General features: G+C 43.7%; 1 protein-coding gene across 1 annotated transcript in view; it reads left to right on the top strand.

The window, feature by feature from the left end:
• slit1a (slit homolog 1a) overlaps positions 1 to 27332 on the top strand; it is a 122842-nt gene that overhangs the window by 17966 nt on the left and 77544 nt on the right. The gene's annotated exons all lie outside the window — the stretch shown is intronic.

Below are 27332 nucleotides of genomic sequence, written 5' to 3' on the forward strand. Positions count from 1 at the left end.
TTTTGTGCAGCGCATTGGTCAACGGAAGTTGTTTTTAATTTTCCATTTTACAAACATTATGGGAACGTTACTTTTGTAACAAGTAGCAACATTTAAAAAAAGTTCCATAAATAATGCTTTTGTGTTAAAGTTTTGAGAACATTATTAAAGACCAGATAACTTTGAACAAACATTTATGTAATGTTACTGACACTTCTGCATAACTCTGGCAGTATGTTAGTCAAAGTTCTTCAGCTACTTCTGTAAATAGCCAATGTACGCGTTCATGTTTTTACAAAGAAGATGTGCAGTTAGAAAACTGAAATGGCATAAATCACAAGTGCTATTGTTCAAGAAAAGCCGACTACACAGATGCAGCTGCAGAAATGAAGACGTGTAGAGGAGAATCCAGGGTTAGATGTGTAAGAGCCTTGTTTCTAAGTCAGTGCAATGCCACCTCTCGTCTGAGTGAAAGAGACTGGCCTTTCCTCGCGCCATGGGCTTTCCCAGGCTGCCATTGTTCTCGGTCTCCAAGTGATAGGCCTTGCAATGTCACCAAGGAGATCGGGGACCTGCATGTTTGATTTTGGGTCAGGCGTGATAAAGAATGGCACAATGGGGCCTGGCATGTCCTGAAACTCCTCTGCCATTTACTAGCCCATTCTTCCCCCTCTCGCGTCCTTCAAGGCCCTTATTATGAAGACTAGAAAAGAGTGTCAGACTAGCAGAAGATCGGTTAGACCACCACAATCATATAAAACATGTGATTAGTGTCACTGAAGAAGCACGGACTGAGGATCTTTGTGATTGTGGACTTGCTTACCCAATATAATTGGGTAAAACTTTAACAATAAGGTTCGAAGTGCAAAATGCTTCGACCTCAAACCAGATGTAATCAATCGTTTTATGATGTATGCCCTTCATTGTAATTCTGTCCTGTGTGCATTCATTAGGTCTCCAACCAAAGGAGCTCAAGCACTCAAGGCTAAAGCGTAACTGCACAGCCTTTATAATCACGCTTTGGCCTTAGTTCAACATCTCGAGACTTCACAGCTTCCAGAAACAGTGCCAGTAATGAGTGATCTGGTTTGAGAAACGTCACGGTAAAGCTCTGTGCAATGTTAGTTCTGATGACCTTTAAGAGTGTCCCTTTAACCGGCATATATATTCCCGTTCTTGATCCCAGCCTTCTGTTTATTGTCTGTATATGGATATACAGAAGCTGTGCTGATCCAGAAAAGGCTTCTTGCAGACACTTCTACACACATTAGAGAGAGACTGGGCCGCTCTCAGGAGCTCAGAGAACTCAAGCGTGGGGCCGTGATCGGTGGACACCTGTGCAATAAGTCCATTCGGGACATTTCCTCACTACTAAATATTCCACGCTCAACTGTTAGTGGGATTATAACAAAGTGGAAGCCAATGGGAACAACAGCAACTCAGCCATAGAAAGCGGGGTCAGCGCATGCTGAGGGTCACAGAGCGGGGTCAGCACATGCTGAGGGCCACAGAGCGGGGTCAGCACATGCTGAGGGTCACAGAGCGGGGTCAGCACATGCTGAGGGCCACAGAGCGGGGTCAGCACATGCTGAGGGTCACAGAGCGGGGTCAGCTCATGCTGAGGGTCACAGAGCGGGGTCAGCTCATGCTGAGGGTCACAGAGCGGGGTCAGCACATGCTGAGGGTCACAGAGCGGGGTCAGCACATGCTGAGGGTCACAGAGCGGGGTCAGCTCATGCTGAGGGTCACAGAGCGGGGTCAGCTCATGCTGAGGGTCACAGAGCGGGGTCAGCGCATGCTGAGGGTCACAGAGCGGGGTCAGCACATGCTGAGGGTCACAGAGCGGGGTCAGTGCATGCTGAGGGTCACAGAGCGGGGTCAGTGCATGCTGAGGGTCACAGAAGTCGCCAACTTTCTGCAGAGTCAAGAGCTCCAGACTTCCAAACTTCTGTGGCCTTCAGATGAGCTCAAGAACAGTGTGTAGAGCTTCATGGAATGGGTTTCCATGGCCGAGCAGCTCATCCAAGCCTTACAGCACCAGTGTGGGATGCAGTGGGGTAAAGCGCGCCGCCACTGGACTCTAGAGCAGTGGAGACGTGTTCTCTGAGTGACCAATCACGCTTCTCTGTCTGACAATCCCATGGACGGTGAATGCTTCACCAAGACATTTTGTACAATTTCATGCTCCCAACTTTGTGGGCTCAGTTTGGGGACGGCCCCTTCCTGTCCCAGCATGCACCAGTGCACAAAGCGTCTCCATAAAGACATGGATGAGCGAGTTTGGTGTGGAGGAACTGGAGTCCTGAGCTCAACCCGATAGAACAGCTTTGGGATGAATTAGAGCGGAGACTGAGAGCCAGGCCTTTTCGTCCAACATCACAAATGTGCTTCTAGAAGAATCCCCATAAACACACTCCTAAACCTTGAGGAAAGCCTTCCCAGAAGAGCTGAAGCTGTTAGAGCTGCACAGGGTGGCGACTCCATATGAAACCCTATGGATTAAGAATGGGATGGCGTTAAAGCTCATGTGCGTGTGAAGGCGGGAGGCACAACACTTTTGGCAAAACTATTTATGACTTTCTCTGAGCCAAATAGTGGAATAGACATTCTACTCACTATGAGTAACTTTGCAACTACATGTCAACTAGCAGTCATTAGAGTATTACTAGACTGTTTGTTTAATATCTGCTAACAAATTTGTATTCTCTGAAATAATATACAATGGCTTTTCATTGATCAAAATGCATCAGTGTGATTTAAGAAGTGTCCATTTGTCTCTGAGTAACAGTGTTTATTGATTTAAGATGAGGATAATGGCCTTACAGTCTTGGTAATTTACCGATACTTTTGCATGCAACTTAAGTGCTTTTGGGAAACATTCTATAGGATTTAAGTGCTATTTTTGTGTTAACATTTTGTTTGGGAAACCAAGCCTTTGTTACTACATGACACACCCACAAACAAACAAACATAGAGAACCACAACCTTTAGTTTGAGAGTCTTGCAAGTTTTGAGAAGATATTTTAACTTTTCAGTGGATAGAAGGTAGAGTATTTAACACTCATGTTGTGTTCGGGTCATTTTGACCCAGAGAGGATTTTCTTTTTCCTGAAAATTTTGGTAAATGCATTGGACTAAAACTTACTGACTTTGCACACATAGGATATAACAATACCCCATTTTTTTGGGGGGGGGGACATTTTTTGTACTTTTTCTGTTTTTTTTTTCTTGTTACACTTGTGATGATCCTGGTCAAAAATGACCAACCTACAAAAATAGCTTATACATCTCTTGCAATATTATCACCAACTATTGGATTCAATCTTTTTGTCAATCCTTTTGTCAAACTTGTTTTCCTTCAGTTAGGACAGATTTTTGTATTGATTTTTGAAACTGATTGATTGTAGTCCTCATTGATCTGAACGTGTGTTGCATTGGGCAAAGGAGAGGCAGCTTTATAGTTTGTTTTATTGTGCTAGAAAATATAGTTTCCTAAATTTAGAGATACTCTAACTTCTCTCGAATCTAAACCTAAAAACCCTACATTAAACCCTAATCAAATCCTTAGCCAAACAAAGAAACTTTCAGGTATGCATACACAAGGTTAGTTGAAGGAAAATGTCAGTATTACTTTATAATAAAACTGTAAAATATTATTGTAGAGTTTAATAAAATGCCTTAAAAAGGGACAAAATAAGGAACACAGAGGAATCAGTAAAAGTTGTACCTTGTTTGAGATCAAGAAGTGGCTTAATGTTTTGTTTTTGTCAAAATCTTAGTTCTTTAACTCTAATTTCTCTTTTAATTCTAATGCGCGGACACTCTGAACTCTGTGACATCTGTGTAAAATATGCTGGTCTGCTCCATTCATTTGGGGATTTGTTACAAAATGCGTAATGCAGAGGAACATCCTGCCATCAAAGTATTACAGACGAGGGGTTTTAAATTCCCCCCATTCTATTGTGTTCAGAAAATATGCCTGTGTGAAGCTGTTCTACAGATGTTACTTATGTGCACAAACCAGGTCAAAAGAAATGCTTACGACTTTTATGACATACAGACGTTCATTTTCTCTTGCTTGTTATCCTGAAGTCTGTTCACTTTACCTGGTCTGTGTTTAATTCCGTGTAGTAGTGAAGGCTAATGCCATTATATTTCTCAGAGTGAAAACAGTAGCGGTCCTAGGACAGAGCCTTGTGGGACACCATACATGACCACATTCTCTAATCAGCACACAAAATCATATCACTTTATTTCTCAAACCATGACTGTGTATGTAAAGTGATATGATTTTGTGTGCTGATTAGAGTATGCAGCTTATGTTGGTAAAGAGCCACACATTTAGTCACAAAATTTAAATTTTTATTTCAATGGGTGGACAAAAATGATGCGAGAATAATAAAAATATCTTTATTCATGATCTGAAGATGAACGAAAGCCTTGTGGGTTTGGAAGGGCCTGAGGGTCAGTAACTGATGACAGAATTTACATTTATGAGTGAAATATCCCTTCCCAACTCTATAAGAGAAGTCACATCCCATCATTGATTCTGCAGGGATAAGTGGCTAGCGATGTGGTTTTTGGGGTTTCTGCCGCTCATCTACACTGAGAGGCGGATGAAGCTTGTGTTAATAAATAAAGTGTGTTTGGAAATGAGAGCAGCTCTCTGTAGGTTTGCTTTGAGACTGGCTAATTTAGGGCTGCTGGAGAAATGACACAACTGGAGGTGATTTCACACCAATATCATTGATCTCTTATTTATGGAAGCTTGTTTCTGCCACCAAATAAAAACATAAAATGTGACTTCATACTTCAAAACTCTGTGAAAAAATCTGAAAATTGTGGGTGTAAATAATTATGAAATATTAATTCAGAATAGCGAAAAAAGCCAATTTGTGACAAATTCAGAATTGGGAGGAAAAAAGACGCGAGTTTGATTGATAGGCGATCTGACCAATCACATCACCAAATCTGCTGTTGTGTCCGACACAGCAGTCAGGAGAGTTTGTAGATTAATGTCGGTGGACTTGAAAAACGCGGTGTGCTGACGTCTTTCCGCGGTGTTCATTCATGTTTATTTCATGCTTATCAATGAACTAGAAGGAAGAGATTCTCGGTTCACGAGCAGCTTTAACTGAGGCGCTACAGCGATCACGACACATTAAAAAGCCACAAAACGGTATTTGTTGTTTAAATTTATTTAAAAATTACAAGATTTTAGAGCTGAGTTTCATATCAAAAGTAATTTACGTGAGAACATGATGTGTGGTGTGAGAGCGCCATTGGCTTGTCAGACATAGCAACAGTAACTAAAGGGGGCGGGTCTTTGTGAACGGTCAATTGTACGGAAAAAAATCTGAATTGTGAGAAAAAAGTATGAATTGTGAGATGTTAATTTAGAATTGCGAGAAAAAAAGGAATTGTGAAAAAACGTCAGAATTGTGAAATATTAATTCATAATTGTGAGAAAAAGTCAGTTGCTACATAAACTCGTAATTTCAAGAAAAAAGTCAGAATTGCGAGATCTAAACTCATGAGGAAAAAAAGTTAGAATTGCGAGATATTAATTTATAATTGTGAGAAAAAAGTAAATTGCAACATAAACTCGGAATTGCGAAAATATTTATTCAGAATTGTGAGGAAAAAATCAATTGCGAGATCTAATGTCACAATTGTAAGAAAAAAGTCAGAATTGCGAGATATTAATTTAGAATTGCAAGAAAAAAGTCAATTGCGACATAAACTTGGAATTGCGAAAATATTTATTCAGAATTGTGAGTAAGTCTGAATTGCAAGAAAAAAGTTGGAATTGCGAGATATTAATTTAGAATTGCAAGAAAAAAGGAATTGTGAAAAATGTCAGAATTGTGAAATATTAATTCATAATTGTGAGAAAGTCAGTTTCTACATAAACTCGTAATTTCAAGAAAAAAGTCAGAATTGCTAGATCTAAACTCACAACAGTAAGAAAAAAGGCAGAATCATGAGGAAAAAAGTTAGAATTGCGAGATATTAATTTATAATTGTGAGAAAAAAGTAAATTGCGACATAAACTCGGAATTGCGAAAATATTTATCCAGAATTGTGAGGAAAAAATTAATTGCGAGATCTTATCTCACAATTGTAAGAAAAAAGTCAGAATTGGGAGATATTAATTTAGAATTGTGAGAAAGTCAATTGCGACATAAATTTGGAATTGCAAAAATATTTATTTAGAATTGTGAGTAAGTCTGAATTGCGAGAAAAAAGTCGGAATTGCGAGATGTTAATTTAGAATTGCGAGAAAAAAAGTCAATTGCGACATAAACTTTGAATTGCGAAAATATTTATTCAGAATTGTGAGGAAAAGATCAATTGCGAGATATTAATTTAGAATTGCGAGAAAAAAGTCGATTGCGACAAACTTGGAATTGCAAAAATATTTATTCAGAATTGTGAGAGTCTGAATTGTGACAAAATAATCAATTGCTAGATCTAAACTCACAATTGTAAGAAAAAAGTCAGAATTGTGAGATATTAATTTAGAAATGTGAGAAAAAAATCAATTGTGAGATCTAAACTCACAATTGTAAGAAAAAAGTCAGAATCGTGAGGAAAAAAAGTCAGAATTACAAGATATTAATTTAGAATTGCGAGAAAAAAGTCAGAATTGCGAGATATGAATTTAGAATTGCTAGAAAAAAGTAAATTGCGACACAAACTTGGAATTGCGAGAATATTTATTCAGAATTGTGAGAAAAAAGGCAGAATTGCAAGATATTCAGAATTGTGAGATCTAAACTCACAATTGTAAGAAAGTCATAATTGTGAGATATTAATTTAGAATTGTGAGAAAAAAGTCAATTGCCACATAAACTCGGAATTGTGAGAATATTAATTCAGAATTGCGAGAAAAAAACTGTAGAATTGTAGGTAAAATATTCAGAACTGTGAGATGAAGTCACAATTACCTTTTTAATCTTCCTTACTTCAAGCTTCCACCCCCCCCCCCCCCATACACACACACTGTTTATGTTTCTTATGTTTTCCTTTCGTGCGCAGCTCTCGACTCACTAGAGCAAATACTGCGATAAGAAATAATTGTAGGCAGCCAAACACAGAAGATAATTGCATCTCATGTGCAAAACAAATATCGTAAGCGTCTCTGTGAATCCCTGCATGTTTAGCAGTGTGTTCTGTAATGACTGCAGTTTCCCCTCTGCAAACACACGAGCGATCCTGCCCTACTTCTGAAGTGTTAGAGAGAGGACAAGGACATGAGTTTGCTCCTAATGTTCCACTTCTCTCAAAGTCTTCACAGGCGCAACCTTGATCAAACCGCCGGCATGCTCCAGTGATATTAATTACACAGAATGGAAAGTCTTCAAATATTTAGAGACTGTGTTTGGACTGAGGAATTCCAGCGAGACAACAGCCAGATGACCAAAGAGAATGGCCAATGTTGCTGTCACGCTCGGGCTGATCCAGTAAACGGGCTACATTAGAGTCCGAGCCGACACTGTTAAAGCCTTGATGGTGTGTATCATGTGACTGACGATATCCAGACACTCAGATTCGCCCTGTAGGATTGCATTATCATTGACTTCTGATGTAATTGCACGGCCGTTTTCAGTGCAGAAGTGCTTGAATGCTGTTATTTCTGCTTTTCCACTAATGGCAGCTTCTATTGTCTGAACCCTAGCATCCGGATTTGACCATTTTCACCACAAAACAGCCTAATTCATATTCAGAAAGACCATCAAAACATACGGGAAACAAAGAGTCTGTGAAGTGTGTGTTATGGTGCATTAACCTGCATGCTTTTATATGTTCATGCGAGGGCAAGAATGTGTGAGTTAATGGGAGATGCATTCTCTACCATCCAATTATTCAGTTTTACCCATCCCATGCTGCTCGGTCACCCATTGCCTTGTCGCCCTTTCATTTGCCTTTGCAAACATTGAAAGCTAAAGAGGAAAAAGGCAAATCCATGAGCAAATATTAGCCAAGCGACACAAAGGCATTCCTGAGCGGCTCCCTGACTCATCCTTAACCCCTTTCTCTGAGCCGTGTGAAGCACGGTTACCTTATTTAAACCTTGTCCATCACAAAACATTGCATGCTATTCTAAGTGTTCGTACATCTCAAAAGCAGATTCACTACTTCTAAATGCAACCCTGGTTCACTGGAAAAGCATCTCAGCAAAATATGACGTTGCGTATTGCACGTTTTGCAACGCTTTCAAAGTGAAATGTTCGTGTTTCTAAAAAACAGTTAGAATTGCGAGATATTAATTTATAATTGTGAGAAAAAGTAAATTGAGACAAACTCGGAATTGCGAAATGTTCGTTGTATCCGAAACGGATGAACATGAATTTAATCACATCGGTTGTTGTACGTAAAGCAGCAGTTCAGACGTGAAAATTCAGAATTGCGAGATATTAATTTAGAATTGTGAGAAAAAAAGTCAATTGCGACATAAACTTGGATATTCGAAAATATTTATTCAGAATTGTGAGAAAGTCGGAATTGCAGGAAAAAAGTCAGAATTGCGAGATCTAAACTCACAACTGTAAGAAAAAAGTCAGAATCATGAGAAAAAAAAACAGTTCGAATTGCGAGATATTAATTTATAATTGTGAGAAAAAGTAAATTGAGACAAACTCGGAATTGCGAAATGTTCGTTGTATCCGAAACGGATGAACATGAATTTAATCACATCGGTTGTTGTACGTAAAGCAGCAGTTCAGACGTGAAAATTCAGAATTGCGAGATATTAATTTAGAAATGTGAGAAAAAACTCAATTGCGACATAAACTTGGAATTTCGAAAATATTAATTCAGAATTGTGAGAAAGTCGGAATTGAGGGAAAAAAGTCAGAATTGCGAGATCTAAACTCACAACTGTAAGAAAAAAGTCAGAATCATGAGGAAAAAAAACAGTTAGAATTGCGAGATATTAATTTATAATTGTGAGAAAAAGTAAATTGAGACAAACTCGGAATTGCGAAATGTTCGTTGTATCCGAAACGGATGAACATGAATTTAATCACATCGGTTGTTGTACGTAAAGCAGCAGTTCAGACGTGAAAATTCAGAATTGCGAGATATTAATTTAGAATTGTGAGAAAAAAGTCAATTGCGACATAAACTTGGAATTTCGAAAATATTTATTCAGAATTGTGAGAAAGTCGGAATTGCGGGAAAAAAGTCAAAATTGCGTGATCTAAACTCACAACTGTAAGAAAAAAGTCAGAATCATGAGAAAAAAAAAAACAGTTCGAATTGCGAGATATTAATTTATAATTGTGAGAAAAAGTCAATTGCGACAAACTCGGAATTGCGAAATGTTCGGTGTATCCGAAACGGATGAACATGAATTTAATCACATCGGTTGTTGTACGTAAAGTAGCAGTTCAGACGTGAGATATATGGTGAGTGGCGCTTAAAGTTTAATGCTGTATTGTGTAAATATGTGACACCTACACTAAACTAAAAACATTTACTTGTATTTTATTTTACGGTGACTTTTATGCTGTACCAGTGAGATCCTGAGCAAGTTTACTATGTTTAAAAGCCACACAAATGTGATGCAAACATCAAAACATAGTAGTTTACAAAGCATGCACTATTGTAAAAGTGTTTTGAGGGCACAATATAGTGTTGTGCAAGGAAATAAGTCTTTATTAGGGGTGTGATGAGACACTTGGCTCACAAGACGGTATTGTTAAGAAACACTATATTTAAAAAATCTTTAATGACAAAATATGACTGGAAAATTGACTGAAAGTCACAAAAGGCATAACAATGCATGTACATTTTACTAATTTAGGGCTGTCACTAATTATTTTGGTAATCAAGTAATTGGTCAAATAGATAAAACATAGATAATAATAGATTGGTCTATTGATACAAATAATACAATAACCATTAAAATGACTTAAAATACATATATAATAACATTGGGGCAATAAAATTAGGTTAAAATAATGTATCAAAAGCAAGTAATCATTTGGTTTCATTGAACAACTGTTGAAATACATAATGTAATATACATAATATAAACATAATCAATTTATGTGCATTACAAATTATAACATGCCTGCAGAGGGCGCTGCTGATTGTTGTTGTTACACTTTACAGCAGATCAAATCCTTGATTAATATCGGCCAAACATTTAATTCAAATGTTCACTTAATCTTTAATATTTGGCCTCTTCTGTACGATAGAAATGTTACAGCCACTGTAATTTCTTTAACAAGAACGTGCAAACTCAGAGCGAGGGTTTAAACTTTTATTTTGAAATCGAGATAAACAGTTTGCATATTTAGAAACACATTGATGTTTTCTCTCGTGTTAGTGTAGGTGTATAAATGATAGCACTATGCTAGGGCTGTAACGGCACATGTATTCGTCTCAAACCGTCACGGTTCAGTGCGTACAGTCAGATGCTGAATACTACGGTGGCCCAGTAGTGCACAACACAACGAAATTTAAAAAGCATACATAAGTTCACAACACAACGAAATAGATCCACAACACAACGGAATGAAACCACAACACAACGAAATCAAGACACAACACAACGAAATCAAGCCACAACACAACGAAATGTCCACAACACAACGAAAAGTCCACAACACAACGAAAAATCCACAACACAACGAAAAGTCCACAACACAACGAAAAGTCCACAACACAACGAAAAGTCCACAACACAACGAAAGTCCACAACACAACGAAAAGTCCACAACACAACGAAAAGTCCACAACACAACGAAAGTCCACAACACAACGAAAAGTCCACAACACAACGAAAAATCCACAACACAACGAAAGTCCACAACACAACGAAATAGCCACAACACAACGAAAATGCTCCCGACCACTAGGGGGCTCTCAGAGTGCGGTAAAGTTAGTTTTCCTTGCATTGTTCTATATAGATTCGCCAATCTTACAAATATTTAAACACTACGATCAGTTTTAAGTGTGCAGTTGTATATCGACATGAAATATCAATTAAAAATCACTTACGTGCATAATAGCTGCATATTTATACTCGAGAACGCTTTGACCCTATACCACAGCGCTAAGGGAGCGTCTGCCAATTCCACCAAGTTGAAACATAATTTGTATGAATTAAATTAACTTTTTTTTTTACATTTTCAAATTCCAATGTTGTGTTGTGCATTATTAAGTCAATTTTACCAATACAATCAAGCTGTGGAATTTTAACATGTCTGTTTTTAAATGTGGAAGTCTCAGTGATGAAATGTGTCCTGGAGAAGAAAAGAAACAAAACCTAGAATTGGGGATTTGTTGCTTTATCGTGTAGCCTTAGGAAATCTAATCATGCGTTTCAGGGATTCTCGTCTGTGGAACGTGCCACTTTCGGTATAATCAGAATTTAATTACAGAATCGTGACATCCCTACACTAATCATCTTGTAATTTACTACTGAGTATGAATTATCATATACAGTATTGTGAGACAGCTTTTCACCTCGATGAGAAATTGTCATGTTTCAATATTGCGAGATATCATCACACCACTAGTATTAACTACTCAATAATTTCCCCTCTTGATCACAGTTTGCATGAAAAGGAATTAAAGTTGCCCAGGACAGACTCTGGAGTTACACACACACGTCCAGCGGTGAACTCTTGGAAGGTGGACTGTCCCCATGACAGACTCTGGAGTTACACACACACGTCCAGCGGTGAACTCTTGGGAAGGTGGACTGTCCCCATGACAGACTCTGGAGTTACACACACACATCCAGCGGTGAACTCTTGGGAAGGTGGACTGTCCCCATGACAGACTCTAGAGTTACACACACACGTCCAGCGGTGAACTCTTGGGAAGGTGGACTGTCCCCATGACAGACTCTGGAGTTACACACACACGTCCAGCGGTGAACTCTTGGGAAGGTGGACTGTCCCCATGACAGACTCTGGAGTTACACACACACATCCAGCGGTGAACTCTTGGGAAGGTGGACTGTCCCCATGACAGACTCTAGAGTTACACACACACGTCCAGCGGTGAACTCTTGGAAGGTGGACTGTCCCCATGACAGACTCTAGAGTTACACACACACGTCCAGCGGTGAACTCTTGGGAAGGTGGACTGTCCCCATGACAGACTCTGGAGTTACACACACACGTCCAGCGGTGAACTCTTGGGAAGGTGGACTGTCCCCATGACAGACTCTGGAGTTACACACACACATCCAGCGGTGAACTCTTGGGAAGGTGGACTGTCCCCATGACAGACTCTAGAGTTACACACACACGTCCAGCGGTGAACTCTTGGAAGGTGGACTGTCCCCATGACAGACTCTGGAGTTACACACACACGTCCAGCGGTGAACTCTTGGGAAGGTGGACTGTCCCCATGACAGACTCTAGAGTTACACACACACGTCCAGCGGTGAACTCTTGGGAAGGTGGACTGTCTCCATGACAGACTCTAGAGTTACACACACACGTCCAGCGGTGAACTCTTGGGAAGGTGGACTGTCTCCATGACAGACTCTAGAGTTACACACACACGTCCAGCGGTGAACTCTTGGGAAGGTGGACTGTCCCCATGACAGACTCTAGAGTTACACACACACGTCCAGCGGTGAACTCTTGGGAAGGTGGACTGTCCCCATGACAGACTCTGGAGTTACACACACACGTCCAGCGGTGAACTCTTGGAAGGTGGACTGTCCCCATGACAGACTCTGGCGTTACACACACACATCCAGCGGTGAACTCTTGGAAGGTGGACTGTCCCCATGACAGACTCTGGAGTTACACACACACGTCCAGCGGTGAACTCTTGGGAAGGTGGACTGTCCCCATGACAGACTCTAGAGTTACACACACACGTCCAGCGGTGAACTCTTGGAAGGTGGACTGTCCCCATGACAGACTCTGGCGTTACACACACACATCCAGCGGTGAACTCTTGGGAAGGTGGACTGTCTCCATGACAGACTCTGGCGTTACACACACACATCCAGCGGTGAACTCTTGGGAAGGTGGACTGTCCCCATGACAGACTCTAGAGTTACACACACACGTCCAGCGGTGAACTCTTGGGAAGGTGGACTGTCTCCATGACAGACTCTAGAGTTACACACACACGTCCAGCGGTGAACTCTTGGGAAGGTGGACTGTCTCCATGACAGACTCTAGAGTTACACACACACGTCCAGCGGTGAACTCTTGGGAAGGTGGACTGTCCCCATGACAGACTCTAGAGTTACACACACACGTCCAGCGGTGAACTCTTGGGAAGGTGGACTGTCCCCATGACAGACTCTGGAGTTACACACACACGTCCAGCGGTGAACTCTTGGGAAGGTGGACTGTCTCCATGACAGACTCTAGAGTTACACACACACGTCCAGCGGTGAACTCTTGGAAGGTGGACTGTCCCCATGACAGACTCTGGAGTTACACACACACGTCCAGCGGTGAACTCTTGGGAAGGTGGACTGTCCCCATGACAGACTCTAGAGTTACACACACACGTCCAGCGGTGAACTCTTGGGAAGGTGGACTGTCCCCATGACAGACTCTGGCGTTACACACACACATCCAGCGGTGAACTCTTGGGAAGGTGGACTGTCTCCATGACAGACTCTGGCGTTACACACACACATCCAGCGGTGAACTCTTGGGAAGGTGGACTGTCCCCATGACAGACTCTAGAGTTACACACACACGTCCAGCGGTGAACTCTTGGGAAGGTGGACTGTCCCCTTGACAGACTTTGGAGTTACACACACACGTCCAGCGGTGAACTCTTGGGAAGGTGGACTGTCTCCATGACAGACTTTGGAGTTACACACACACGTCCAGCGGTGAACTCTTGGAAGGTGGACTGTCCCCATGACAGACTCTGGAGTTACACACACACGTCCAGCGGTGAACTCTTGGAAGGTGGACTGTCCCCATGACAGACTCTGGCGTTACACACACACGTCCAGCGGTGAGCTCTTGGGAAGGTGGACTGTCCCCATGACAGACTCTAGAGTCACACACACACGTCCAGCGGTGAACTCTTGGGAAGGTGGACTGTCCCCATGACAGACTCTAGAGTTACACACACACGTCCAGCGGTGAACTCTTGGGAAGGTGGACTGTCCCCATGACAGACTCTGGAGTTACACACACACGTCCAGCGGTGAACTCTTGGAAGGTGGACTGTCCCCATGACAGACTCTGGCGTTACACACACACACGTCCAGCGGTGAACTCTTGGGAAGGTGGACTGTCCCCATGACAGACTCTAGAGTTACACACACACGTCCAGCGGTGAACTCTTGGGAAGGTGGACTGTCCCCATGACAGACTCTGGAGTTACACACACACGTCCAGCGGTGAACTCTTGGGAAGGTGGACTGTCCCCATGACAGACTCTGGAGTTACACACACACGTCCAGCGGTGAACTCTTGGGAAGGTGGACTGTCCCCATGACAGACTCTGGAGTTACACACACACGTCCAGCGGTGAACTCTTGGGAAGGTGGACTGTCCCCATGACAGACTCTGGAGTTACACACACACGTCCAGCGGTGAACTCTTGGGAAGGTGGACTGTCCCCATGACAGACTCTAGAGTTACACACACACGTCCAGCGGTGAACTCTTGGGAAGGTGGACTGTCCCCATGACAGACTCTAGAGTTACACACACAAGTCCAGCGGTGAACTCTTGGGAAGGTGGACTGTCCCCATGACAGACTCTAGAGTTACACACACACATCCAGCGGTGAACTCTTGGGAAGGTGGACTGTCTCCATGACAGACTCTGGAGTTACACACACACATCCAGCGGTGAACTCTTGGGAAGGTGGACTGTCTCCATGACAGACTCTGGAGTTACACACACACGTCCAGCGGTGAACTCTTGGGAAGGTGGACTGTCCCCATGACAGACTCTGGAGTTACACACACACGTCCAGCGGTGAACTCTTGGGAAGGTGGACTGTCTCCATGACAGACTCTGGAGTTACACACACACGTCCAGCGGTGAACTCTTGGGAAGGTGGACTGTCCCCATGACAGACTCTGGAGTTACACACACACGTCCAGCGGTGAACTCTTGGAAGGTGGACTGTCCCCATGACAGACTCTGGAGTTACACACACACGTCCAGCGGTGAACTCTTGAAAGGTGGACTGTCCCCATGACAGACTCTGGCGTTACACACACACGTCCAGCGGTGAACTATCGGGAAGGTGGACTGTCCCCATGACAGACTCTGGAGTTACACACACACATCCAGCGGTGAACTCTTGGGAAGGTGGACTGTCTCCATGACAGACTCTGGAGTTACACACACACATCCAGCGGTGAACTCTTGGGAAGGTGGACTGTCTCCATGACAGACTCTGGAGTTACACACACACGTCCAGCGGTGAACTCTTGGGAAGGTGGACTGTCTCCATGACAGACTCTGGAGTTACACACACACGTCCAGCGGTGAACTCTTGGAAGGTGGACTGTCCCCATGACAGACTCTGGAGTTACACACACGCGTCCAGCGGTGAACTCTTGGGAAGGTGGACTGTCCCCATGACAGACTCTGGAGTTACACACACACGTCCAGCGGTGAACTCTTGGGAAGGTGGACTGTCCCCATGACAGACTCTGGAGTTACACACACACGTCCAGCGGTGAACTCTTGGGAAGGTGGACTGTCTCCATGACAGACTCTGGCGTTACACACACACACGTCCAGCGGTGAACTCTTGGGAAGGTGGACTGTCTCCATGACAGACTCTAGAGTTACACACACACGTCCAGCGGTGAACTCTTGGGAAGGTGGACTGTCCCCATGACAGACTCTGGAGTTACACACACACGTCCAGCGGTGAACTCTTGGGAAGGTGGACTGTCTCCATGACAGACTCTGGCGTTACACACACACACGTCCAGCGGTGAACTCTTGGGAAGGTGGACTGTCTCCATGACAGACTCTAGAGTTACACACACACGTCCAGCGGTGAACTCTTGGAAGGTGGACTGTCCCCATGACAGACTCTGGAGTTACACACACACGTCCAGCGGTGAACTCTTGGAAGCTGGACTGTCCCCATGACAGACTCTAGAGTTACACACACACGTCCAGCGGTGAACTCTTGGGAAGGTGGACTGTCTCCATGACAGACTCTGGAGTTACACACACACGTCCAGCGGTGAACTCTTGGGAAGGTGGACTGTCTCCATGACAGACTCTGGAGTTACACACACACGTCCAGCGGTGAACTCTTGGGAAGTTGGACTGTCCCCATGACAGACTCTGGAGTTACACACACACATCCAGCGGTGAACTCTTGGGAAGGTGGACTGTCTCCATGACAGACTCTGGAGTTACACACACACGTCCAGCGGTGAACTCTTGGGAAGGTGGACTGTCCCCATGACAGACTCTGGAGTTACACACACACGTCCAGCGGTGAACTCTTGGGAAGGTGGACTGTCTCCATGACAGACTCTGGAGTTACACACACACGTCCAGCGGTGAACTCTTGGGAAGGTGGACTGTCCCCATGACAGACTCTAGAGTTACACACACACGTCCAGCGGTGAACTCTTGGGAAGGTGGACTGTCCCCATGACAGACTCTGGAGTTACACACACACGTCCAGCGGTGAACTCTTGGGAAGGTGGACTGTCTCCATGACAGACTCTGGAGTTACACACACACATCCAGCGGTGAACTCTTGGGAAGGTGGACTGTCTCCATGACAGACTCTAGAGTTACACACACACGTCCAGCGGTGAACTCTTGGGAAGGTGGACTGTCCCCATGACAGACTCTGGAGTTACACACACACGTCCAGCGGTGAACTCTTTGGAAGGTGGACTGTCCCCATGACAGACTCTGGAGTTACACACACACGTCCAGCGGTGAACTCTTGGGAAGGTGGACTGTCCCCATGACAGACTCTGGAGTTACACACACACGTCCAGCGGTGAACTCTTGGGAAGGTGGACTGTCTCCATGACAGACTCTGGAGTTACACACACACGTCCAGCGGTGAACTCTTGGGAAGGTGGACTGTCCCCATGACAGACTCTGGAGTTACACACACACGTCCAGCGGTGAACTCTTGGGAAGGTGGACTGTCTCCATGACAGACTCTGGAGTTACACACACACGTCCAGCGGTGAACTCTTGGGAAGGTGGACTGTCTCCATGACAGACTCTGGAGTTACACACACACGTCCAGCGGTGAACTCTTGGGAAGGTGGACTGTCTCCATGACAGACTCTGGAGTTACACACACACGTCCAGCGGTGAACTCTTTGGAAGGTGGACTGTCCCCATGACAGACTCTAGAGTTACACACACACGTCCAGCGGTGAACTCTTGGGAAGGTGGACTGTCCCCATGACAGACTCTAGAGTTACACACACACGTCCAGCGGTGAACTCTTGGGAAGGTGGACTGTCCCCATGACAGACTCTAGAGTTACACACACACGTCCAGCGGTGAACTCTTGGGAAGGTGGACTGTCCCCATGACAGACTCTGGAGTTACACACACACGTCCAGCGGTGAACTCTTGGGAAGGTGGACTGTCCCCATGACAGACTCTGGAGTTACACACACACGTCCAGCGGTGAACTCTTGGGAAGGTGGACTGTCCCCATGACAGACTCTGGAGTTACACACACACGTCCAGCGGTGAACTCTTTGGAAGGTGGACTGTCTCCATGACAGACTCTGGCGTTACACACACACACACGTCCAGCGGTGAACTCTTGGGAAGGTGGACTGTCCCCATGACACTTACACAGAAATCCTCCAATAACTCCTGTGAAGAAATGGCCAGGCATTGTGCAGCAGACGCGTAGCCCTGCTCTTTATTTAGCCTGTCACCCTTGGCCTGGGGTGTAAATGCCGTTCCCATCGCTGTCTCAGGCTGAAGATGGATTGGCCAGGCGTTTTTGCCTGAGGAAGTCCTGAGGTGCAGAGGTCAGTGTGGCGGGACGGCGGGGGGGCAGATGATGTCCACGCTTTATTGAGCTCTCGTTGCCTATTCACACACCAGCACTGGCTTGGGTTGTAAATGCCTGAAAGAAACAAAGATAACGGCCGCCCACCCCCGCGGTGAGATGGCATTGATTGTGTTGAGCTGGAGCTCTCTCTGCTGATGTGGCTTCTGTGGAAATGTGTTACACTCACTTCTGTTCACAACTCAATCCTAAAGAACCGTCTGTAGAAGGACAAATGGCTTTAATGATAAAACTCCTGACGGGTGACATGACTCCATCTCTTCAGTTATAGTTCATGTTTAAAGAGAGACTGAAGAGAACGAGGTCTGTCTTCCTCTGTACAGACTCAGATCTGGACTGGGACTGAAATACATGCGTTTCTATTGTTAAATTTTGATCCTCATGCAAATTCCCCAAGTCCTTTTGCATATCATTCTTATATATATATATATATATATATATATATATATATATATATATATATATATATATATATGTGTGTATATATGTATATATAGTGTTATTTTAGTTTTTAGTATAGTTTTATTCATATTTTAAATTTGCCTTTAATTTTTTTGAGCCTTTCAAAATTATATATGTCGTTTTAATTTTATAATTTTGTTTGTAAATTCATTATGTGCGTTTGTCATTTTATTACTTTTTAGTTTAAAAAACAATATTGCTATTTAAGTTTTATTTATGTTTATTTCAGTTTTAGTTTACGATAATAACCTAATCAGCGTTATTTAAGTTTTTATTTGAGTTTTATTATATTTTGAATTAATGTTATATTTTAGTTTTCATGTTACTTTTACTCATAAAGTCATTACTTCATAAAGTGCTTTTCTCTTTTCATTAGGTTTTACTTTCTTTTATATTATTATTTAGGTTTATTTTATTTTATTTTTTATTTATTTCCGGGTTTTACCTAAAGAGGGAGGACAAACTCAGATCAACATAAATAATTGTTAAATAACAAATTAATTTAAATAAAGAAATATGTTTTAAGAAAAGTTAAAATATAATACTTAAATTAAATAAACACCATACACAAATAAATATACGGCTCCTACAATAAAAATAAAAAAGTTTAATAACTTAAACTTATTTCAGTTTATTGCTAATATTTTTAATTTAAGGTTTATTAATTTTCAAGTAATGTTTTTAATTTAAGGTTTATTAATTTTCAAGTAATGTTTATATTTTATTTCAGCTTTATTTTAATAAACAGAAATGTTAATAGTTTTAGTTAACGATTATAACTCAGTGTTTAGTTTTATAGTTTTATTAATATTTGTAGTCGCTTTTATTTTATATTTAGTTTTCATTTTAATTTTAGTTAAATTTTTAGTAATTTCATTGTGCTTTTGTCATTTTATTGCTTTTTAGTTGTTTTTTTAGTATTGCTAAATATTTAGGTTTAATTTTATTTTAGTTTTAATTTTCATAGTTTTAGTTTTAATTTACTTTCAGTTAATCATTTTAGTGCTTCAACTTATTTCAGTTTATTGCCAAGGCAATATTTCAGCTTTAATATATATATATATATATATATATATATATATATATATATATATATATATATATATATATATATATATATATATATATATATATATATATATATATATATATATATATATATATACATATTAAATGTATGCACTTTCATATTTAATTGTATTATTATGCGTCTTGTTGTTGTATTTATATGTGCACTGCAAGCTTTATTTACCAAGAAAAACTCCTTGTGTGTGAACAGACTTGGCAATAAAGCTCTTCTGATTATGATTATGATTATGATTATGATTATGATATATATAACCAGGAGGAAGAGGTTTCTCAGAGAGGAGAGGTTTGGTTTTCTGCAGGACTGTGGGAGTTTGGAAGTATGAAAACATAAAGATTGCTGAAAAAAGTGATCATGAGAGACTCACACACTGACTCCTGTCTGTTCCTGCTCCATTGTTCCTGAACACACACACACATACACACACACACCACACACACACACACACACACACACACACACACACACACACACACACACACACACACACACACACACACACACACACACACACACACACACACACACACACATGTTGGGTTTTCATCTTTTATGGGGACTTTCCATAGGCGTAATGGTTTTTATACCGTACATACCGTATATTCTATCCCCCTACACTGCCCCTGCCCCTAAACCTAACCCTCACAGGAGACATTCTGCAATTTTACATTTTCAAAAAACATCACTTAGTCTGATTTATAAGATGTTTTCCTCATGGGGACCTAAAAATGTCCCCACAAGGATGAGGATTTCGGATATTGCTATCTTTGTGGGGACATTTTGTCCCCATAACGTGATGATTACCAGTCCACACACACACACACACACACACACACACACACACACACACACACACACACACACACACACACACACACACACACACACACAGTTCCAGCTGGGTACCTTGGTCTCCTAGCAACCTTCACCTCAGTAATTTGACTGGCGGCACCTACGGTGAGGAATCATTGATTCACAAAGCCTCGGGACATTTATATTACACCCGCAGAAACAGACGCAGAGACGAGACCTTTAGATTCTGTGGCCGTGAATAAATCGCTGCTGTATTTCAGGACCACGGCACATTATTTGCTCGGCTGTGTGTCAACATGAGCGAACGATACTGAGCGCCAGATCATAGTGACAACACACACTCATGATACTTTAAACAAAGACTACACACGTTAGATGGCATATGATAAACGGATCATAAAGAGTCCAGTTAATTCAAATGCGTCTGGGTTTATCATGTCTGACGATTCATTAAATCTGTCTAAACTTTCATTATCGACGATATATTGTTCCAAAGATTTTAAATATTGTAATAGTAATATTACTTTAGTAAATTGTCTTTCTAGGCTTGCAGTTCACCATGGGTAATGAGTCGTGTAGATTGCGGTCAGAGGCCAGTGATTGGCTCTTTATCAGTTCATAAAGCTTCACAGGCCGTTATCTTTAGATGACAGAAACACACACTCACTGACGCTGAAGAACAAACACTCACTGACGCTGAAGAACACACACTCACTGATGGTGAAGAACACACACTCACTGGCGGTGTAGAACACACACTCACTGACGCTGAAGAACACACACTCACTGACGCTGAAGAACACACACTCACTGACGCTGAAGAACACACACTCACTGACGCTGAAGAACACACACTCACTGACGCTGAAGAACACACACTCACTGACGCTGAAGAACACACACTCACTGACGGTGTAGAACACACACTCACTGATGGTGAAGAACACACACTCACTGACGCTGAAGAACACACACTCACTGGCGGTGTAGAACACACACTCACTGACGCTGAAGAACACACACTCACTGACGCTGAAGAACACACACTCACTGACACTGAAGAACACACACTCACTGACGCTGAAGAACACACACTCACTGATGCTGAAGAACACACACTCACTGACGCTGAAGAACACACACTCACTGACGGTGTAGAACACACACTCACTGACGGTGAAGAACACACACTCACTGACGGTGAAGAACACAAACTCACTGACGCTGAAGAACACACATTCACTGATGGTGAAGAACACACACTCACTGACGGTGAAGAACACACACTCACTGACGCTAAAGAACACACACTCACTGACGGTGAAGAACACACACTCACTGACGGTGTAGAACACACACTCACTGACAGTGTAGAACACACACTCACTGACGGTGAAGAACACACACTCACTGGCAGTGTAGAACACACACTCACTGACGCTGAAGAACACACACTCACTGACGCTGAAGAAAACACACTCACACACGCTGAAGAACACACACTCACTGATGGTGTAGAACACACACTCACTGACGGTGTAGAACACACACTCACTGACGCTGAAGAACACACACTCACTGACGGTGTAGAACACACACTCACTGACGGTGAAGAACACACACTCACTGACGGTGAAGAACACAAACTCACTGACGCTGAAGAACACACACTCACTGACTCTGAAGAACACACACTCACTGATGGTGAAGAACACACACTCACTGACGGTGTAGAACACACACTCACTGACGCTAAAGAACACACACTCACTGACGGTGAAGAACACACACTCACTAACGGTGTAGAACACACACTCACTGACGGTGTAGAACACACACTCACTGACGCTGAAAAACACACTCACTGACGGTGAAGAACACACACTCACTGACGGTGTAGAACACACACTCACTGACGGTGAAGAACACACACTCACTGAAGGTGAAGAACACACACTCACTGACGGTGAAGAACACAAACTCACTGACGGTGAAGAACACACACTCACTGACGGTATAGAACACACACTCACTGACGCTGAAGAACACACACTCACTGATGGTGTAGAACACACACTCACTGACGCTGAAGAACACACACTCACTGACGGTGTAGAACACACACTCACTGACGGTGTAGAACACACACTCACTGACGCTGAAGAACACACTCACTGACGGTGTAGAACACACACTCTCTGACGCTGAAGAACACACTCACTGACGGTGTAGAACACACACTCACTGACGCTGAAGAACACACTCACTGACGGTGTAGAACACACACTCACTGACGCTGAAGAACACACTCACTGACGGTGTAGAACACACACTCACTGACGCTGAAGAACACACACTCACTGACGGTGTAGAACATACACTCACTGATGCTGAAGAACACACACTCACTGATGGTGTAGAACACACACTCACTGACGCTGAAGAACACAAACTCACTGACGGTGTAAAACACACACTCACTGACGGTGTAGAACACACACTCACTGACGCTGAAGAACACACTCACTGACGGTGTAGAACACACACTCACTGACGCTGAAGAACACACTCACTGACGGTGTAGAACACACACTCACTGACGGTGAAGAACACACACTCACTGACGGTGTAGAACATACACTCACTGACGGTGTAGAACACACACTCACTGACGCTGAAGAACACACTCACTGACGGTGTAGAACACACACTCACTGACGGTGTAGAACACACACTCACTGACGCTGAAGAACACACACTCACTGACGGTGTAGAACACACACTCACTGACGCTGAAGAACACACTCACTGACGGTGTAGAACACACACTCACTGACGCTGAAGAACACACTCACTGACGGTGTAGAACACACACTCACTGACGCTAAAAAACACACACTCACTGACGGTGTAGAACACACACTCACTGACGCTGAAGAACACACTCACTGACGCTGAAGAACACACACTCACTGACGGTGAAGAACACACACTCACTGACGGTGAAGAACACACTCACTGAAGGTGAAGAACACACACTCACTGACGGTGTAGAACACACACTCACTGACGGTGAAGAACACACACTCACTGACGGTGAAGAACACACACTCACTGACGGTGAAGAACACACACTCACTGACGGTGAAGAACACACACTCACTGAAGATGAAGAACACACACTCACTGACGGTGTAGAACACACACTCACTGACGGTGAAGAACACACACTCACTGACGCTGAAGAACACACACTCACTGACGGTGAAGAACACACACTCACTGACGGTGTAGAACACACACTCACTGACGGTGAAGAACACACACTCACTGACGGTATAGAACACACACTCACTGACGCTGAAGAACACACACTCACTGATGGTGTAGAACACACACTCACTGACGCTGAAGAACACACACTCACTGACGGTGTAGAACACACACTCACTGACGGTGTAGAATACACACTCACTGACGGTGAAGAACACACACTCACTGACGGTGTAGAACACACACTCACTGACGCTGAAGAACACACTCACTGACGGTGTAGAACACACACTCACTGACGCTGAAGAACACACTCACTGACGGTGTAGAACACACACTCACTGACGCTGAAGAACACACTCACTGACGGTGTAGAACACACACTCACTGACGCTGAAGAACACACACTCACTGACGGTGTAGAACATACACTCACTGATGCTGAAGAACACACACTCACTGACGCTGAAGAACACAAACTCACTGACGGTGTAAAACACACACTCACTGACGGTGTAGAACACACACTCACTGACGCTGAAGAACACACTCACTGACGGTGTAGAACACACACTCACTGACGCTGAAGAACACACTCACTGACGGTGTAGAACACACACTCACTGACGGTGAAGAACACACACTCACTGACGCTGAAGAACACACTCACTGACGGTGTAGAACATACACTCACTGACGGTGTAGAACACACACTCACTGACGCTGAAGAACACACTCACTGACGGTGTAGAACACACACTCACTGACGGTGTAGAACACACACTCACTGACGCTGAAGAACACACTCACTGACGGTGTAGAACACACACTCACTGACGCTGAAGAACACACTCACTGACGGTGTAGAACACACACTCACTGACGGTGTAGAACACATACTCACTGACGCTGAAGAACACACTCACTGACGGTGTAGAACACACACTCACTGACGCTAAAAAACACACACTCACTGACGGTGTAGAACACACACTCACTGACGCTGAAGAACACACTCACTGACGGTGTAGAACACACACTCACTGACGGTGTAGAACACACACTCACTGACGCTGAAGAACACACTCACTGACGGTGTAGAACACACACTCACTGACGGTGTAGAACACACACTCACTGACGCTGAAGAACACACTCACTGACGGTGTAGAACACACACTCACTGACGCTAAAAAACACACACTCACTGACGGTGTAGAACACACACTCACTGACGCTGAAGAACACACTCACTGACGCTGAAGAACACACACTCACTGACGGTGAAGAACACACACTCACTGACGGTGAAGAACACACTCACTGAAGGTGAAGAACACACACTCACTGACGGTGTAGAACACACACTCACTGACGGTGAAGAACACACACTCACTGACGGTGAAGAACACACACTCACTGACGGTGAAGAACACACACTCACTGACGGTGAAGAACACACACTCACTGAAGGTGAAGAACACACACTCACTGACGGTGTAGAACACACACTCACTGACGGTGAAGAACACACACTCACTGACGCTGAAGAACACACACTCACTGACGGTGTAGAACACACACTCACTGACGGTGAAGAACACACACTCACTGACGGTGAAGAACACACACTCACTGACAGTGAAGAACACACACTCACTGACGCTGAAGAACACACACTCACTGACGCTTAAAAACACACACTCACTGGTCGGTGTAGAACACACACTCACTGACGGTGTAGAACACACACTCACTGACGGTGTAGAACACACACTCACTGACGCTGAAGAACACACTCACTGACGGTGTAGAACACACACTCACTGACGCTGAAGAACACACACTCACTGACGGTGTAGAACATACACTCACTGACGGTGAAGAACACACACTCACTGACGGTGTAGAACACACACTCACTGACGCTGAAGAACACACACTCACTGACGGTGTAGAACATACACTCACTGACGGTGTAGAACACACACTCACTGACGCTGAAGAACACACACTCACTGACGGTGTAGAACATACACTCACTGACGGTGAAGAACACACACTCACTGACGGTGAAGAACACACACTCACTGACGGTGTAGAACACACACTCACTGACGGTGTAGAACACACACTCACTGACGGTGTAGAACACACACTCACTGACGCTGAAGAACACACTCACTGACGGTGTAGAACACACACTCACTGACGGTGAAGAACACACACTCACTGACGCTGAAGAACACACACTCACTGACGCTGAAGAACACACACTCACTGACGGTGTAGAACATACACTCACTGACGGTGAAGAACACACACTCACTGACGGTGAAGAACACACACTCACTGACGGTGAAGAACACACACTCACTGACGCTGAAGAACACACTCACTGACGGTGTAGAACACACACTCACTGACGCTGAAGAACACACTCACTGACGGTGTAGAAAACACACTCACTGACGCTGAAGAACACACACTCACTGACGCTGAAGAACACACTCACTGACGCTGAAGAACACACACTCACTGACGCTGAAGAACACACTCACTGACGGTGTAGAAAACACACTCACTGACGCTGAAGAACACACTCACTGACGGTGTAGAACACACACTCACTGACGCTGAAAAACACACACTCACTGACGGTGTAGAACACACACTCACTGACGCTGAAGAACACACTCACTGACGCTGAAGAACACACACTCACTGACGGTGAAGAACACACACTCACTGACGGTGTAGAACACACACTCACTAACGGTGTAGAACACACACTCACTAACGGTGTAGAACACACACTCACTGACGGTGAAGAACACACACTCACTGACGGTGAAGAACACACACTCACTGACGGTGTAGAACACACACTCACTAACGGTGTAGAACACACACTCACTGACGGTGAAGAACACACACTCACTGACGGTGAAGAACACACACTCACTGACGGTGTAGAACACACACTCACTGACGGTGAAGAACACACACTCACTGACGGTGAAGAACACACACTCACTGACGGTGAAGAACACACACTCACTGACGGTGAAGAACACACACTCACTGACGGTGAAGAACACACACTCACTGACGGTGAAGAACACGCACTCACTGACGGTGAAGAACACACACTCACTGACGGTGTAGAACACACACTCACTGACGGTGAAGAACACACACTCACTGACGCTGAAGAACACACACTCACTGACAGTGAAGAACACACACTCACTGATGGTGAAGAACACACACTCACTGACGCTGAAGAACACACACTCACTGACGCTGAAGAATACACACTCACTGACGGTGTAGAACACACACTCACTGACGGTGAAGAACACACACTCACTGACGGTGAAGAACACACACTCACTGACGGTGAAGAACACACACTCACTGACGCTGAAGAACACACACTCACTGACGGTGAAGAACACGCACTCACTGACGGTGAAGAACACACACTCACTGACGGTGAAGAACACACACTCACTGACGGTGAAGAACACACACTCACTGACGCTGAAGAAAACACACTCACTGACACTGAAGAACACACACTCACTGACGCTGAAGAAAACACACTCACTGACGGTGAAGAACACACACTCACTGACGGTGAAGAACACACACTCACTGACGGTGAAGAACACACACTCACTGACGGTGAAGAACACACACTCACTGACGGT

This window comes from Gobio gobio (assembly GCF_949357685.1).
Source record: "Gobio gobio genome assembly, chromosome: 18".
In the NCBI taxonomy this organism is placed as follows: domain Eukaryota; kingdom Metazoa; phylum Chordata; class Actinopteri; order Cypriniformes; family Gobionidae; genus Gobio; species Gobio gobio.